Source organism: Mytilus edulis, chromosome 3 (assembly GCF_963676685.1).
Source record: "Mytilus edulis chromosome 3, xbMytEdul2.2, whole genome shotgun sequence".
Taxonomy (NCBI): domain Eukaryota; kingdom Metazoa; phylum Mollusca; class Bivalvia; order Mytilida; family Mytilidae; genus Mytilus; species Mytilus edulis.
This window is the reverse complement of record NC_092346.1, coordinates 69,526,115-69,545,687: the sequence shown is the minus strand read 5'-3', so window position 1 is coordinate 69,545,687 and position 19,573 is coordinate 69,526,115. Positions and strand designations below refer to the sequence as shown.

The window sequence follows — 19,573 nt, the reverse complement described above, 5'->3', positions numbered from 1 at the left end:
ATACTCAAATTTAAATACGTCGGATATCTTTTTTAAAGATAGTTCTTGTTTTTATTAAGTCATTTCCCATAGTTCAATATTATTTTATTGGTATGTGTTCTCCATGTGTGTGTAAGAGCTCAAGTATAAGTAAATCCGGCTAGATTATTTCGCTTGTATTTAAACAGGGACCTAGAAAGTCCCTGATTTAAAATATTGCTTTTTAAGTACGGTCTTGTATGATTTTTGTTTTATAAAGTAATTTCTCCTTGTGTGTTGTTAAAATCTTTACATGCGTGTGTTATTATTGTATGCCGTTTTCAAGAATTAAACTACACATATTTTTTTTACTAAAAAGACAGTAAAGAATGACTATTTGTATGCAACTTCAGCGTACTTCAATTGTTTCTAAATTCTTTCATATTGCTGTTAAATTGACATGCATACCACTTTATCTACAGAGAGGCACAAGTTTTGCAACGTCACAGATATGAAACGTCAAAATTCTTTTGGCGTTTAATTTAAATAGTACCTGGATGCTTTCTCTAACAACAGGACATACTGTACTTCTTAAACAGTCATAAATTGCTTCATATTTTCTATGGTCTATGTGAATTAGTTGCTCTTTGTCTAAACATTTTCTATGATTGCTATTTAAGTCTTGAGATTTCTTGTAGATACATTTAGATTCTTGATCATAAAAGTAAAGCGACAAAAACTTTTTCACCTTTCTGTCCGAAAACGGCACTTTCAATTCGTTAACAATTATTTTGCTCACCAATTTTGATGTTCTTCTTTGGCCTTGCAATCTGTACAATGTAAGGCATTTCCGCCCAAAACGTTTCTGGATTTGAATCCTTTGAAATACCTTTTTTGCGCTTATTATATATAGTGTATCCTTCATTTAGAATAGTGTCCTGCTCCGCAAACATTCCTTTTTATGCAAATGACGTCATATATTTGATGACGTTTTGTTATGTTTTACGTCGATGAAAGGACAAAGATTTGAGCCAAAAATGGCCATAGACTTGAGTAAATGAAGGACATACAGAACATAATAGATTGGAGACTCTACGTGACATAGATTTGAGACAATACAGGACATAGATTTGGAACGTCTATGACGCAATATTAAAAAGGACATAGATTTGCGGAAAGGGCATAGATTTGAGGCCGGACATAGATAGAAATGGGTCTTTACAGATGACAAAAAAACCAAAAACACATTTGGAAGTATTTTTTTTCAAAATAATATCGTGTCTTCACCCTTTACCCGAACGTGATCTACCAAAATAAACTTATTACAGGTTTGTACAAACATGAGAAGCACGACGGGTGCCATAAGGTGGATCAGAATATGCTTACCTTCACGAGCGCCTGATATCATCCCAAGTTTTTGATTGGGTTCGTGTTGCTCAGTCTTAATTTTTGTACTATTTTGTCTTTACTTTTTTCTCTTTTAGCCATGGCGTTGTCAGTTTATTTTTGACTAATAAGTTTGAATGTCCCTCTGGTATCTTTCGCCTCTCTTTTAGCACTAGTCGTTGTGGCTTTACTATTTAAGTGATTGACTTTTGATTCATTCATTATTTATCATGTATAAATCATATTTTAATTATCTTTCAAAATTGCATATAAACTTTTATTCTCAATTTCTGCAAGGAACTTATTATTTTAAAAGCTTCAAGGACAAGATGTATATTTCTTTTACTTCAGTATTTAACAGAAATAGATTTGTTAAAAAGGTTAGCTGGAACAATTTTCAAAAATAAACATTAGAATCGCACCTACATGGTATTGATTTGGACAATTATATATTACGACTGTTCTTTAAATAAGTATTTTAACAATATTAGAAAAGTTATTTATAGATAAGACAAAGGACAAATCTCTTTATTTGTTCTTTGTTATTCTGCTCTAAATATTATCACACATATTAAGATATTTTTAGCAATTGTATGATAACGTCATACTGTACCTACTTGTTCTTATTGATTTGTAGTAAACTATTTAAAATGGAAAGACTTATTTCCAAAAAAGAAGATACACACGTTGCAATACATATAACTTCTCAATTAAATTCACCGACAATAGAAATATATATTAGATAGTCATAATTGCTTTATTACACTAACCAAGCTGATATGGAATTCAATAGAAATGACGCAACTTTAGATATTGCTACTACCACGAAAAATAGCGTTAAGTAAATATTTAACGGGAAAATTTTTATAGAAATGCTGAAATAAATATTTCAAATTATACATGAAAATAAAGATTGATTCTTGAATTTTCACATTATGATAGAGAAAGAATAAAAATATAATATTTATAGTTTTAAGAAGACACAGATTATCCGAAAAAACGTTTACTTAGCGTTGTGCCATGTAACAAACTCGAAACATAAAACTCGAACAATTCGCGAAATGTCCACGAAACTCTTCGACATTTTGCATGAAGGTTCTATGACGTGATATATTTCAGTACTGGTTAACATGGATGTCTCCTTTTAAGATTTGCATATATATTTTCAAAAGAATATGATGTACGGAAATGTCCCATTGGAAAGTTAATTTGGATACTTGAAACATTTATTAAGTTAAATTATTGACAGATAATTCATTAAATTGTAAGCACGATCGTTTTGTACTAAGTGTAAGCTCCCAAAATTCGAATTGAAAAATAAATTGAGCTACATATTCAATTCAAAACAATAGATTTGCAATGTCTTGCGGAAATGTCCGAGTTAAACTTTCATGCCTTCACAAAACTTTTACGGCCAAAAGAAAGAGATTTGATTTCGTGAAGATTATTTTTCGGTTTGATAAATATACCAATAAAAAGTACATTTAAAGTTGAAGTTGGTACACCAAATAGAATTAAGATTACAGGGTTATCTATAAAAAATACGGATTAATAAAAAATGTCTTGCAAGTTTGTCCGTTATCATAATTTGACGTCGCCACAAGCGTAATATGATAGGGACGGCATGAACTGCATTCGCGTGTTCCTTCCTCCACTAAATTTAAATGTCCTGCTTTCAACAAAACGAAATGATAAACACATTACATAAATACACATCTATAAGACGATCAAAAAGTAAGAAAACGTCAGTATCATAACTATAAGCTATTGTATGTCACTGCTTGAATAAAATCATATATATACTCGGGTTGAATATATAATGCAGTAATATTTTTATATTTATAAAAACACATAATTACTAGCATAAAAATTGAATATCCTATGTTAATTATAAAATCATATTGGATTGGATTTTCACGGCATTTATACTTGTTTGTTATACTTGCATTTACCCAAAAAGGAAAGCAGGAAGAATTAGATAGTGCGCGTTTCCAATTAAACGTCATTTTTCTGTTACACTAAATGGTAGCAATATCTGACGTTGCGTCAATATTATTATGACTGTACACTTTGTGAAGCTGTCAGCTCTAAAGTTAGCATAACCATATCAATATATATGCCTTAAATGCGTACACTAAATCCGATTCCTCATAATTAAAATCTATGAAGGCAAAGCTTTTTGGCCTTTTAAATTTAATATGTGTTTTCCCAAATTAAGATCTTTTGTAAAAGTTCGCTTTATTTGCAGTTAAAATATTAACCTCATCAAGATAATTGCGTATTTTAGGATTCGGAAAGAAACTAATCGACAAAAATATCTTTTCTAGATTTACCTTCGTTAAGAAAGTTCAAACACGGATTATGACCCCTTCTGTAGCCATTTTTGTATGAATTTTTCAAACTTCAATTCAACAGATATAACAAATGATAGAGATAGGCAATTTTGTACATACACCAAGGGGAAACTTGATGCAAATCATTATTATTTACTGTTCCATTTCATTTAATAGAAAAAGAAAACTTCTTGGCAAATAAACTAAGATTTTTAGAGAAAATCCACAGCCTTTTATACAGAGGTTTTTGTTATAAAATTTGAAATATAAATTACTCACTTGCTTTTCTATGATGTGCTAGTGTTCATATTTTACAAAAAGTTCTAACCAACCTGTTAATTCCAAAATACCTAGTGCTGAGTCACTTAAAGTTGTACTTGATTTGGTCCATATTTTTATTTGTTTTAACCAATAACTACATTAATAAACTTGTTTTAAGGAAATCAATGCTAGCACTGCATGCAATAATCCAGTATCTATCAGTCATAAAATTGCCAAATATGAGAGTACAAGGATAAAGGCTGTGGATTTTCTATAAAATTTCCATATGTTTTAGCATTTAATCAACACAAGGGTACATAATCCTTAAATAGCTATAAATAAAACTCACCAAAGATACCAGGCATATAATCATCTACGTAAGACTCATCTGCAGTAATCAAATTTGTTCAGTTGAAATTCAAAATCTAATACGGAGTTTAAGAGATATCAAAATTTACAAATTTAAAAAGAATTGTTCCAAATACAACTCTGACCACTTGTGACTGAACAAAAAACCTTTTTAAGTGTTTTGAATAATACAAATTGTGTCAGCAGAACATTTACAGAAATTTACCATATCGTTGATATTTCAAGTCATTATAGAAGTACCCACTACTGGACTGGTGATATGTTATCTACACGGGGACGAAATGACCATCAGCAGCTATATCGACCCAGTGGTTGTAAAAACTCATCAAATAAAAAAGGCTTGTTTTTTGTTACGCAAGATGCGCGCTTTGTATGCGTCATTGGCGCTCAACTAAATTAGACCAAACTTTAAAACAAATACGAAGTTGAAGGGAATAGGAAATAAACAAAAGTTGTTTAAAATACGACTACGGCCATTTTTGATGGGAATAGAAAACACTTAGTGTTTTAAGATATTCAAAAAAACTGTAAACTAAAATTTTTCAGACATTTCAGTAGGTTAATTAACAGAAGATTTGACGAGCATAGGGAATCGGAAGATAAACCGGAACAAAACGAGTTGCAATCATTGTTTAAAACTAAACGAAAAACAAGAAATTAAAAAAAATTTGATAATAATATTTTAAAAAGTGTACAGGAGGAGGATAGTACAAGAACATTCTGACTCCGCATAAAATTTTACGTCTTTACGTTTAAATTTAATTGACAACAAATCAACTTTTACAAACTCCTAAAATCAAACTTATCCAAAATTGACGGCAACATCCTTGAATTGCAATCCTGTTTGGATTCTGTTGATTCTGCAATTCACAATTACCTTTCATTTACATACACTCGTTAATAGAAGACAAAATACCATTGCGGTATTTGCTCTTACGCACAAAAAAACAACAGCGAAGCTATTGAACTTGAACATGAAAGATTTGGTCAAATGCATGAGATCATTCAATCGTACATCCTAAAATATAATCGTAAATAAACCTCTGAAATTAAAACGACTGATAGAAACATACATAATGGGATTCGAATTTTTCGGACAAGCTATCAAAAGATTCGTATACCTCGGCTTCTCGATAACCTTAGAAGATGTATATTCAAAGAGCTTGCCATTTTGGATCGCTGATAAATAAAGGATATAGTTGAAAGTCCGAGTGAAACAGCTATTTTTCACACAAACATAAATTCACAAAAATTTGGCCAAACAATAACTTCAAACCACAGTTATCTAATCAAATAAGTTGCACATATTACAAAGAACCCCACTTTTCGTCTAAATGTACCCTATATACAGATCCCAACAACCGCCTGAAAATAACTGCAAAAAAGATCATGTTTTAATTGTTAAGGGCGACAGAGCAAAGCAGATTGTAAATGTAAATCGAACTTTAAGAAATGTAATACACGTCACAACACACAGGTATGCAGCAATGATCATAAAAAGGAAAACCAACGACCTTCGATAGGAAAACTGAAAATCTTAGTCAATCAAGATTGGAGCCGATTGAACTAATAATAATAAGAAAACTATAAGAACCTATAGTTATGACACCTCAAAACAAAAGAATATGATACATCTGTCTAATTCATTGTTGCCTAAATAATAGGTTAAAGACAGCAATTGCACCACTTAGCTACATAGGCCAAACCATTGACGCAAGTATCAAAGGTTATTTATTTATAACCAGGGATTTAGCAGAGCGATTTGAATTTAGACCTAGCTTGCATACAAGAAGTGAAGCGATCCTATCAGAATTTTGAGACGAATATAAGAACAACCGAATTCAACAAATAGACGCAACAGCAATGAAGATATAATCCATTCATGGCGAAGAAATACCAGTCGATGTGTTAATTGTATAAGACTTAAATTAGTGCACGCCGTTAGGGCCGTTACTTCAGATGAATCATTTGAAATTGTTTTTATTTGGAGCTGATCAATACTGTATAGTCTATGATATGATCGTTATAGGCCAAGGATCAAAAGAAGTCGGGTCCAAACTAGCTTTTTGCTTATAGGACCACACAAAAAACACGTTTAATCAATGTTATCACAAGGACTGGCTATTAAAGTAAAAAAGAATTCTTACAAGTTAAGTGAAATAGGAAACACACACTACAAACAGAAAGGAAAATTAACAACATTAATATAGTCTGGAATTGTATACATTTCAAGGTTTGACACTATAGTTGTATATTTCTGTGTCATTTTGTTTCTTGTAAAGAGTTGTCTCATTGGCAATCATACCACACCTTTTTTTTTTATACTTACAAGAAATTATCATATGTAACTGATTCTAATGATAGATTTTAAAGTTATCATTATCACCAAGTTTTTACTTATTTGAAAAGTTTTTTAACACTTATATGAACCGGATGCTATTGGAAATCACACTGAAAAAAATATTTAAAGATTTTAACATGGCATTTTCCATATTTGCGCGGGTATCGGCCCTAGACTCCTATATCAAGCTTTAGCTCGAGGGCTTGATATATGTATGGGTCATGGGCTGATACCCGGACCAATATGGAAAATGACATGTAATAATCTATTTATCACATGTTTTCCGGCTGGAGAAAAAAGAAAGCATATATATTAAATTAGTTTAAAAACTTCAACTTTAATTAAAAAACGTTTGAAGAAAAAAATCAAAAATATGTATCACAGTGAGTTAATGATGGTGTTTTCTGGAAGTGAAAGTCGGGGGCACGATATCGATTTTCGGGGGCTGATATGGATTTTCGAGAGCTGCTGTTGATATTGGCCCTGAGAGCAAATAACTAACCTTAACCTATGGCTATTATCGTTATAGCGAGGTGTAAACTATGGTCAAATATAATACCTACTATTGTTAAAACGAGCAAAGAGCATGACATGAGGAAGTTATTTCGATTCTAATATGACAATTACAGTATTCTATAGTTCGAAGGGTACGAAAATACGAGAAAAGTGTTTTGCAGTTTAAATTTTTTATTGTCGAAATTTCTTAATTAAAAGAAATCTCATTTAACTTTTCCAAGTAATAACTAGTTTACGATAATGCTAATTTGTTGATAAACTTTAAAATCTTAATTTTTTGTTATAGGGTTAAACATCAATGTAAAAAAGAAGGTACTTTTTTAAAACCCATAAACATAATGACTAGTTCTTATTTTAAGATCTATATTTATGATTCCTGGTAATAACTTTTCCTATTTTAAACGTTTACAATCTAATATTATATAATAAACTAAGCTTTCTTCACTTTCTTTACATTTGGAGCATTGACTTTTATATCGGTAAGCTAAATTATTGCTTTACTGCTTTGATGACATTTTTCACTTATTAATTCATTCGTTGAACAACAATTATACATAACTTTATGTACAGTTATTGCATATAACGTCATTGTAAAACGAAACCAGCTTAAGGTTAATGAACAGTAAATGGGCTATGTCGCCGATTTTGCTAACATTTTGCTAACATTTTGCATGCAACCTTGGCTCAGTAGACTACAACTAAAAATCGAAAAAATAATGCATTTATCTCTTTTATTATCTGTAATATTACAGATTGATTTCTTTCGATCCGGTGAATATTTGTATAAAAGGCACATAAAATCGGCGAAAAACCTACTAAAACTTCATTTAAAATCGTAAAATCTCAAACTCTACTGCATAGATTTTTCTAAAAAAAAATTGAAGACGTAAGCAAATCATAATGGCATCCACAAAACATTCAAAAGAAAAAAACTTAGAATTTAACATTTAGACTTCTTGGTACCATAAATTCCTTGTAATCAGAAAGGAAAAACAAGGAATAAATTGGTTGCTTTATTCATAAGGAGTATCGGTGTCTACTTTTCAAATTTTTTAAGTGTAAAATTGAAACATTGCTTTTATATTTTATTACGTAACAAAAAATTACATGCCGTAAACTGGCTTTCATACACAAACGATATCAAGAATTTGAGTAATTTTAAACTTTAAATATAGAATCTGGTCAATGATTCACCATAAATATTGTAAGATTTAAAATCCCAGTATTAATCGTAAAACAATTCAAAGAAAAGATGAGTTATGGAAACGTAAAAAGGTTTTAAATTACATTAAAATGAGGTCATTGTTATATAAAATAGTAGTCTGTTTGAGTCCTTTAAATCTAAAAAAAAAGTAGGTTTATTTTCAGATTTTTAGTAGATTTTTCCCTATGTTGCCTTACCAGTTTTTGAAGCTAAGTATCATGCGCGTTCAGATTTCGTTTTATTTCATGTGAATTTTATCAATTTTTACTTCAATATAGGAAGCAAACTATTTTGTAGGTTTAATAGTTTGTTTGGTGTGTAGACAGCAGAGTTTATATAAACATTACATAATTTTCGGAGATCAAGATACTTCTAAAATGGCTTATCGTAAGATTAAAAGAGTTAACAATTGCTTAAGGAACACATACAAAAACACCAGAGCAGTATCAAATATTTAGGTAGGACTTTACGCTGTACCAGGGGATGACTTTAAGACGAAGAAGCTAAAAAATGTCATTACACGTTTCTGGTTTACATGTTAAATTACATGGTGACAGTTGATGTCCATTCGTTTGATGTGTTTTATCATTTGATTAGCGACTTTGCGTTTTGAGTTTTCCTCGGAGTTCAGTTTTTTTGTGAATTTACTTTTAAGACTTTTCAAACATTATAAGCCACATTTGACACTTCTATGACTCATTTACACCGGTTATGAGATTGTTATCTGTTTGTTATTCCCAAAAAACACCATATGTACTGCAATTGGTATCTGTTTGTTATTCCCAAAAAAAAACCATATGTACTGCAATTGGTATCTGTTTGTTATTCCGAAATAAAAATGCAAGATGAGATGCCTTACGAGACTGATTTATTTGTTTGCTTGAATTAAAAAAAATTGCATAGCTACTCCGAGCGTAGCTTAAGTCAAAAACAATAATATATTTTCCAGTCAAGATGCCTACCCGGTCTAAACCCCATTTGATCGGCCACTGCTATCTTATTAATTAACTTATTAATTTGGTCCCGATCTAAATAAGCAAGTATTTGTATGTTACAAGCCGTAGGCTAACAATATTTAAAATAGGGATTGCGAAGCACGAACCTTACCAATAATACTTTCTTTATGTATATACTATCAATATATAATAGTCGTTTTAAACGCTTGTTATTTTGAAACAGAGTAGCGAACATCCTTTAATAAGTTATTTATTTTTATTAAAGATTTCAAACTATTAACTGATCGGATATTGTAGAATGTGTAAACTCACACATAGATGAATACGTTATCGTCACGCGGTTGTATTATTAGTTACATAGTGTGCTAGTGACCTAATACGGTATATATGGGGTCAGTTAATTCCATATGGGGTAAGAGAGAAGCTCGAATCCCTATATGGAATTTACTGATCCCATATATACCGTATTAGGTCACAAGCCCACTATGTAACGAATTTATCTTACCGACAATCTTAACTTGTAGTTTAGACTGTATTTATTTCTAGCCATACCGGTTAAGTATAAAACCTTTACGCTAGGTATTGTTCACCTTTTTTATTGCAAATTCTAACACGTTTCCGCTAATTTAGCTAATTTGTTGATCAACTTAAAATTCCAAAAACAGGTACTTTTTTAAAACCCATACACATAATGACTAGTTCATATTTAAAGATCTATATTTATGATTCTTGGAAATAACTTTGCATAGAAAATTTACAACTTAATCTTATATAATAAACTAAGTACTAAGCTTGCTTCACTATTTTTAACATATCTTACATTGGAAGCCTTGACTACTTAGTCGGTAAGCTTAATTATTGCTTTGCTGCTTTGGTGACATCTCTGAATTATTAATCCATACGTTGAACAGCAATAATACTTAACTTTATGTACAATAATTGTATTTATTGCATTGGTTGCAATGAATTGCATTGATTTCCCAGTTAAATAAACACTGCTTATTTCACACGTGAAATTCTTTAAATTTCATTTAAATAAAGAAAACATTTTCCAATGTAATAAAAGGAATAACTGATAATAATGATAATACTAATAATGAAGAATTTAAATTTTGAAAAATATTCAACTCGTGAACCGAACAACAATGATAATTAACTCATACGCTATGCGCAGTCGTGAATTAATGTGTTGTTCGGTCACTCATTGAATATTTTTCTCCATTTGAATATCTTTTGTAATTTGTATCTTTTTAAACACTTAAGTTTCATTTCAATTGATTCGATTAGTTTATGTGAAAGATTTTAACTGATTTAGTCATTAAAAACGCTGCGATTCAAGCTTAAATATGAAAAGTCTATCAAAAAAAATATGCCAAAAACGTCACTTTTCAGATGGTTTTTGTCAAAAATGAAAGTGGTCGCATCCGTGTTCATCCTCAACCTTTATATATATGTTGTATTATCATCAAATGCAACTTACATTTCAATATTATGAATGAACACGAATGCGGCCACTTTCATTTAAGACGAAAACCGTCTAAAATTTAACTAAAATGCTAAAAATTTTAAGATTTCAGTAATTTGGCATGACTTAATGATGTGAGTACCCGATATATGTGCATTGTATTGTCAAAAACAGCCCAGATTAATATGGCAGAAGTATTCTACTTTACTTAAAGATTACATTTTCCCAATTTTGTAAAACTGCTAAATTTTTGGGCCAAAAAGGGGTCTTACTGAACCTACTCCTTTAAGAAAGTTCATGTCCATACAGAACTGCCAACTACTAGGATGGTGATATATTTGAAGAAGAAAAAAACACAACTTAACATAGATACCAGGATTGAAAATTAGTAATCATGACGCGCATTTCGTGAATCATGGTGTCAAACGACGTAAGCATATTTTGATCAAAATAAATATGCACATGGCAAACATTACTTAACTTCTTGTTGAACTCATGAGCTTCGGAATAGAAAGCAGTTCATATTCAACTTGTGGCACCCTACATGTTTCTGATTTAAAAAAAAAACATATAGATATAGGAAGATGTGGTGTGAGTGCCAATGAGACAACTCTCCATACAAATAACAATTTAAAAAGTAAACCATTATAGGTTAAAGTACGGCCTTCAACACGGAGCCTTCAGTGAGATTACCAAAAAAAATAAACGGGTCTTTGCTACAAATTAACATAACCATTGTCCCCTGTGATAATAATTCCTGATCAACCAAATCATTATAACATCCGCAAAACTTCAAAAGAAATAACTCCAATCTTAATATTAAGACTCCGTAATACCATAGATTCCATGTAAGTAAAAAACCTCTATCAGAAAAAATGAAAAATTAAGATATGAATTGCTTAGATACATGTACTTCACAGAGTATTAACGTCTTCTATGTTTCGTTAACTGTAAAAAAATAAAGGATACCAATTTTTTAATCAGTTTAAAAAAAATTTTAAATAGTGTTTGTCCCCGTATTGTATGAATTAAAATCCCAGTATCTATTATTCGTCAACAATTCAAAAACGATGAGATTAGGTAGGGAAAGTAAGACGTTTTACAGTACATTTTAAATGAGGTAATTTTTTAAATAGTGTTTTTAAGTTTGTATGAGTTCTTTAAATCGTCCAAAAATATTTTTTTTTAAATTTGATTTTTCCTATGTGGACTTGCAATGCTTTTGAAGCACATTATCAGGCACTTTTTGATTTCGTTTTGATTTCAATTGAATTTTGTTATTGTTTACTTAGATATAATAAACCCATTCTTTGTTAGGTTTTATAGTTTCTTTGAAGTGTAGACAGCAGGGATTATTTAAATAGGATAATACTTTTAAGATGAAGATGCATCTAAGAAGGCATATCATGAGACTAAAAGCCATGACAACTGTTAAAGAAACACATGAAAATACACAAGATTTGTTTTAACTTGTTAATATGAATTAATCGCTATATCAGCGGATGTTGTTAACAGATACGCTTAAGAATGACATCATACGTTTCTGATTGATTTGTTAACTCAGATATTTGCAACATTATAAGTTACATTTGACACCTTTATAATTCATATTCACCTGCAATGAGAGTGTTATATGATTGTAATTCAAAAATACGTATGTACTGCAATTGGTATTTGTTTTTTATTCAGAAATATGCATGCATGATAAGTTTCCTTGAATTATATTTTTGTTTGCTTGCAATTACAAAATTGTATATCTATTCCGAGCGTGGCTAATGGCCAAACAATAATATATTTTCAGCCAATGAGCCTATGCCGTCTAAATCCCTTTTGATATATAGGCAAATCCTATGTAATTAATTAACTGAATCATTTGTTCTTGATCTGAATAAGCAAATGAGTGTATGGTTCAAGCCGTAAGCTAAGTTAACAATAATCATTATATAGATTGCACAGCACCTACTTTACCAATAATCGAGTCTGAACTCCGGTGCTTCGGAATACTTATTTTAGTACGGGCATCCGACAGTTTCCTTATTTAAGAAACGTATGTTGCATTCAGTGATAACATGAATGAGAAAAAGAGCACGGATTTTGAGTACAAATGAACTTAAACAGATCATCTTTGAGAAATAATTTCCGTTTAACCTTTTCTTCAAATGACTTCATCCTTAATATTAAGACCTCTTCATACTATAGCGCCTATAGCTTTCTTGTAAATAAAAAAAATTCTATCAGCAAAATGAAGAATGAGATATAACTATTTTAGAATAGTATCAACGTGAGCAACAACAAAAAACATTTTTATTACATTGTATTACGTAAAAAAAGAACTAGCTGGTTCTAACCGGCTATTATTTAATAAAGATACCAAGAATTTAATTAATTTAAAACTTTATATATAGACTTGATATACCGTATTGTATGATTTAAAAACTAGGTATTAATCATCGAAAATTCAAGGAAACGATGAGTTTAAGTTTTCAATAACATTATAAAGAGGTCATTCTTATAAATAGTGTTGTGTAGTCCGTTTTAGTCCTTTATATATATTTATCCGATTTCCGATGTCTTTTAATGACGTTGTTTGGTTTTTCTCTTAAACAGTGTATTATAATACTCATGAAATGTAGTACACACATTTTTGACGACTAATTTCAAAAGTGCCGATTGAGTTATTAAAATTTATCCGTTATGTCAAATGAATAATACTTATTTATACGGCAAATAAAATAATATCCTATCTAACGTGTTTTGAAGATAATAGAAGTCAAATGGACTGTAATGGTCAGTGAACAAGATATATTAATTTGCATCGTGACAGTTTAATGGCCAGATACAGGCGAAAGTTTTGGCTCCTTGGTATATACTAGGAGGTGTTATAGAACAAGTAAAATAACGATTCTACTTTAAAGGTATTGCAGAGGGGAAACAGTGTAAAAGTATACTTTAAAAATCATAACAATCTTTTATAGAGTAAGATAAAACCAATGTTTGATGTACAGAATTGTAAAATTGTATCTTAGATGAGGTGTTAAAAGTCAAGTACATACTTCAAGTTGAAAGAATTTAAGCTTGTTTATATATTGTTTGAATTCGTAGAATTAAAAAATTCTACATCACAGATGGCGACCTAAGTTAATTATGCTAAGAAGTATCATACATAGTTGAAACATTAGACCAAAGCTTACACTACAATACAAAGAATGTGAAAAGGGGTCATAATGTAGCTATGTGAGGTGCCAAAAAAATGGTGTTTTATTTTATAATCGTTAATAGTTATATAACTAAATCAATGTGAAAGTTTTTGAAGTTTGGTCTGATTGAAAAACAACTAAATCTTAGGGCAAATTTTAGCCCTTCGGAGAACAACTCCTTTGATTGATTGATTAATTGATTGATTGTTGATGTTTTAATGCCACTTATGGGCTATTTCGTGGAGGACAATTTTTTTTGATGGAGGAAACGGAGTTCCCGTAGAAATCCACCGGCCTTCGATATGAAAACTGTTAATTTAGATTTAGCTGTAAATGCAAATTGAAAGTCTATCTTTAGGGACAGCCTTCACCTATGTTTCGGAGTCTACTTGTTTATATACAGATCGCTTTAAACTTTAAACTGTATATACCATTTCAGAAATATCAAGATGGATATGCGAGGTTTTAATAAACCTTCATTAAGTCATGCGAGTTGGAGTGATAGATTGAATACAAGTTGGACATGTGGACTGTTTCTTTTGTTGTCTATCGTTACTTGGCTCCGACAGTATGTTGGTCCGAATGCAGTTTGCGTAACACCAGAAACATCTGCTGAACAATTGAATAAATATTTTGATAATACATGTTGGTTGTCAAGACAAATATTATTGCAGCACGACGTAATTCCGTTTCACAACAGAGACGTGAAAACCCTTCCACTCATACAAAATGAAAACAGAAGGTTCGAAAATATGTCACGCTCACTTTATCAATGGGTTCCCGTCATATTAGTATTACAGGCCATTGTATTCAGAATACCTTACATTTTTGTTAAAGTTTGTGATGACTTATTTGGAATAAGGTTTTCCCGTATTATGAGTTCTATCGATGGTCAACTGAAAGGCGATTGGACGAAGCCAGCAGAAGATATTTCTCAATTTTTAGACCAATTTCTTCGGTCACGTACATTCAAGTATCATCGATTTGGACTGCTCTCAATGCTTTTAGGGGTTAGCAAAGTGTTGATTTTTATCATTGCTTTCGTTCAGTTAATTTTGCTGGATGTATCATTGTCATCACCAGACACAAGAAGTTATATGCAACACATCGTTGAAAACTTATTACAAAATAATTATTCAAAAACAGTTTCATCGCCAGCGTTTCCTCGGCAAATCCAGTGTTTGATATATATCAGAAGAGCACAGCATCTATCTGTGAAATCAGCACAGTGTTCTCTGCCAATAAACGAGTTTTATGAGCATGTTTGTCTTCTACTGTGGATCTGGCTGTGTATTTTATGTCTTATTTCATTTGCCAGTGCCCTAACATTTTTGGTTAAAGCATTAAGACGAAGTTTCAGAGAGAGGCAAGTAAATTAACCATTTAATGATTTACATTTTTGTTTCTGAATTATAACCAGGGATTTGACCGACCATACACGAAATAAATGAAAGGGTGTACATGCAGTGTGTGGTCTTAAAAGAATAAATATGCAACTTTCAATGAACTCATAATAATCTAAAAAGGTGTACATTGGAATTGGTTAAGTGTGTCTTTACATAAAAATTAGACCCGTAACGGTAATAGTGTTAAGGATCAAATCTAATTTACCCGAGCACAGATGTCAAACTCAAAGGTTTAATCACTGTACGGTACACTTTGTTATCAGACTGAAGAATAAGAATGATCTTATCATTTTATATACTTTTGTACGCTTAATGCTGTTAAATTGTTAATAGTTAACAAAGGTACCAGGATTATTATTTAATACGCTAGACGCTTTGTTTCGTCTACATAAGACTCATCAGTGACGCTCAAATCAAAATAGTTGTAAAGCCAAACAAGTATAAATTGAAGAGCATTGAGGACCAAAAATGCCAAAAAAAGTTTCCCTAATACGGCTAATGTAATCTATTACTGGGATAAGAAACTCCATAGTTTATATATATATAATTAACCGATGTCCACAAAGAAACTTCTCAAGTCGAACCAAACATGTTTTAAACATAGCATTATGATAATTAAAACTCTAGACCATCCTTGGTTTGAAAAAGCATACATGCAAAATCCAAACTTTAGAAATATTATCCGGAGATTTGAAATCTTTCTTGTCACATGTCAATATTTCGGCTGTCTATATATACACCTATTATTGTTTCAAAATTATCGCCAATACAATACAATTAAAGGCTCAGTACGATAATTTGAAGATTTTATTCATATTTATTTATAAGCCTGTTTCACTTTTTTTTCATAACAGGTACATCATTCGATATTTGAATATGAGTGACATAGAACCGGAGCCATCCTATATTGTTTCGTTCACCAATTGTGTACTTAGATATGATGGTTTTCTAGTACTGGAAGCTATTGGTGAGATCTACTCTGATGTACTGGTCCGTGATATAGTGATCAATCTTTGGAATGCAAATTACACAGAACTTCAGCCGCTTGACTATTCACAGGAAAGTTTGCAAGTTTCAAAATCTAATACTTTAAAGGTACCCTTCAAAGAATCCAGAATAACTATAGCGTCACCTGAAAATACACCACTTATTACAAGGCGGTGTTTTAAGGTTTAACTCAGCTGGTCGTTTATAAATGAAATCCAATTATTGTTGTATTTTGACTTTTAGTCATACAGGCTATCTTCTAAACATTATCGTAATAATGCGTGTTTTTTAACTATTGATTTTGTATATAATAATTGTAGGAAATATTGTTTGACAAACAAACAAAAAACACTTTCTCTGCATCTACGCATATCGATGTTTTTAAATATGGACTGTTTGTTACAATTATATGTTAATATTTTAAATTAAGAGACTAACATACGTTTTTTTTAGGTTTGTACAGACCCAATTAAAAATCTTTTCTTTATCTTACAATTTGCATTATCGAAAAAAATATACCACAAGACTAACAATCCTCACCTTGCAACGCTTCTCCGTAGACGAATAACTGCGACACCATATGGTTCTATGGCAAAATTGATAGTATAGGTATTCTATCTAGTTCTTCTGATTGCTCGCGATCGGTGAATGTGATAAATATTTTCAACTCTCCTCCTCGACGTAGACGCAGTCATGGTCATCGTCATTATTCATCACTAACTCTGCATGATTTCTTTATTAATGACTCGCTGCCATTTAAACAAAATCCGTTAGGTATTCATCACATTCACACGAAACTTTATCTATTGCCCCTTTCAAATCTTTATTCTCTGTTCAATTTATGTTTGGAAACCACTATTACAAACCCTCATTCAAACCAATATTATACAACCTTACAGCTATCAATACGGATATTGCAAGTCACAGATTTTTCAAACCAATTCGCATTTGAAAAGACGAAAAAGAGAAAACATCTTTTCGTAAACTTTCCTTTGACAAACAAAGGTCTCGATGTGGTAAACTTATGCAATACTCTCCATCCTAAATTAGTTCAGTCGAAAATACCTCTATATTTAAAATATCAGTCTGTACCAATATTCTTTTATACCAAACCAATTTCAACTCAAATTTTCAATTAAAAACACGTTTTGCAGGATCTCAATATTGACGACTTCAAGTCTAAACCTCCTGATTGCACCTGTTCTACAGAAGTTCCAAATTCACATATAATCTGGCTAGCCATGTTATTACCGGAGACCTCAACATTGTCAATAACACTTCTCTGCGAAATGTGTTATCTAAAGGTCCGAAATATCATGAGCCTAAATCCATCAATTGGAAATAAAACTTCAAAATACTGATGGATTCAGTCAGATTATGCTAGGCAATGGTATAAATTTAAGAAATAAGACGTAGATACTCTTTTTTGATGGATTAAGGCTGCGAGGTCATTGATAAAAATCAGAATTAAGAAACTAAATGGGTATATCAACCGCAGATAAAGCCCCAAACAACATCGTTTGTATGTGTAAATCTCATTACATAAACTGCTTGATAAAGGAATAAGGTATAGACAATTCACTTGGACACTCAACATATACCCTCACGACACTTACCAAAGAGGAAATATTGGATAATCATAGGTCTGTTCTATGTTCCTTTGGAATTTTGACCAAAGATGAAGTTCTAACCGGATCTTCCTTCGCTGTATTGGATACCTAAACTACATTAAAACTTCATAAGTGTCCTTACAAACAACGGTATATTGCTGGGTCTTCCATGTGCGGACACGAAACCTCTTTCTAAATTATTAACATCTATTTTATCAGAAATGTATCGCGAATTAGATGTGGTACTTAAAAAATGTCAAAGATCTTTTAAAGTTCATGCAATCTTGCAATAGTATTTAAACATTTGACTTTTCTACACTTTATACAAGTATTCCCAATTTCAAACTAAAAGACAAATTGAAAGAGTTTGTATTGCTTTGTTTCATAAAAAAAATGGCGAACGTAGATACAAGTGTCATGTCTTGGATAGGAATAAATCCTACTTTGTAAAGAATCACTTCCCTTTTCACCACGAATGTGACCTACCGAATTAGACTATTTAAAATAACATGAGCAACACGACGGGGGCTACATGTTGAACAGAATCTGCTTACTTTTCCAGAGCATATGAGATCAACCCCAGTTTTTAGTAGGGTTCGTGTTGCTAAGTCTCCGGTTTTCTATGTTGTGTCCTTGTACTTTATTTCTTTGTCTTTTTATTGTTTAGGCATGGTGTTTTTAGTCAAGTTATTTTCGATCTATGAGTTTGACTATTTCTCTGGTATTTTTCGCCCCTCGTTTATCTCCATCTTTAATCATTTTCAAGATGTTATCAAATACTGCTTATTTTTATAATTTTTTTATTTTTCAGTGACAATAAATCTAGAACGAGTTGTACGATTTCCTTATAACCTTAACTTACTGGTCATTTTATATGTGGCAGTGTTCTTTATTAAAGATATAAGTCAACAACTGCATGAACACCCTTTCATTTAGTTCGTTTAGGATGGGTCAAATCCCTGGTTATAATTTAATCAAGTAATGGTACAGGAAAAGCGGTTTTTATTTACAGTTTGAAGTTTTTTTCGATCTCTTGTTGTTATCCAATATTTTCTTTATGAAGACATATAATTGAATAATTGTATATCAGATATTTTACTAAATTTAACATTGTAAAATTTCCAAAAAAAGTTGTTTACAATTATAATTTGCCAAGAAATTATTTATTAGCGTTGCAGTGATTTATCTAAAACTAAAGTATTTACATGTACAATGTACTTCCATTCCTGCAAAAAAAAACATCCCCTCCTCCATATAAAGAGAAAAAAAAGAAACAAAACAACTTAAAAAATCATGTATTGAAAAAAAAACAAAAAAAAAACCATAAAAAACTAAAGAAAAGAAATGAATTTGAAGAAGCAGAATAATTCAAGTAATATGAAAAATACCGATATAACATGATTGATATCGTAGACTGTTACAGTATATCCTAAACATGTAAAGGATAAATAAACAAACAAACAAAATATCATAAAAAAACGGACGTAAACTACCACTACAAGTACATTTGTAAATTATAAGAGTTCAAGATCGACAGATTATATTAAGACCATCAAAACGATTTTTTGTTGACATCAAAATTGA

The 19,573-nt window shown here is 31.0% G+C and overlaps 1 protein-coding gene and 1 long non-coding RNA gene across 4 annotated transcripts in view; one reads left to right on the top strand and one right to left on the bottom strand.

Moving 5' to 3' along the window:
* Window positions 1–932, bottom strand: part of LOC139517274 (uncharacterized) — a 43,541-nt gene extending 42,609 nt beyond the window's left edge. For both annotated transcript variants that reach the window (XM_071308166.1, XM_071308167.1), the window contains exon 1: window positions 758–932. The gene's annotated coding sequence lies outside the window, so the exon portion shown is untranslated. The remainder of the gene's footprint in view (window positions 1–757) is intronic.
* Window positions 933–7,581: 6,649 nt separating this feature from the next.
* On the top strand, window positions 7,582–19,320 carry LOC139517273 (uncharacterized). 2 transcript variants are annotated; one of them, XR_011663126.1, is made up of 4 exons: window positions 7,582–7,643; window positions 14,426–15,352; window positions 16,247–17,862; window positions 18,986–19,320. It is a non-coding gene; the product is annotated as an uncharacterized lncRNA (long non-coding RNA). The 2 variants fall into 2 exon arrangements; XR_011663125.1 differs by lacking the exon at window positions 7,582–7,643 and adding an exon at window positions 10,115–10,169.
* The last annotated feature ends 253 nt before the right edge of the window (window positions 19,321–19,573 follow it).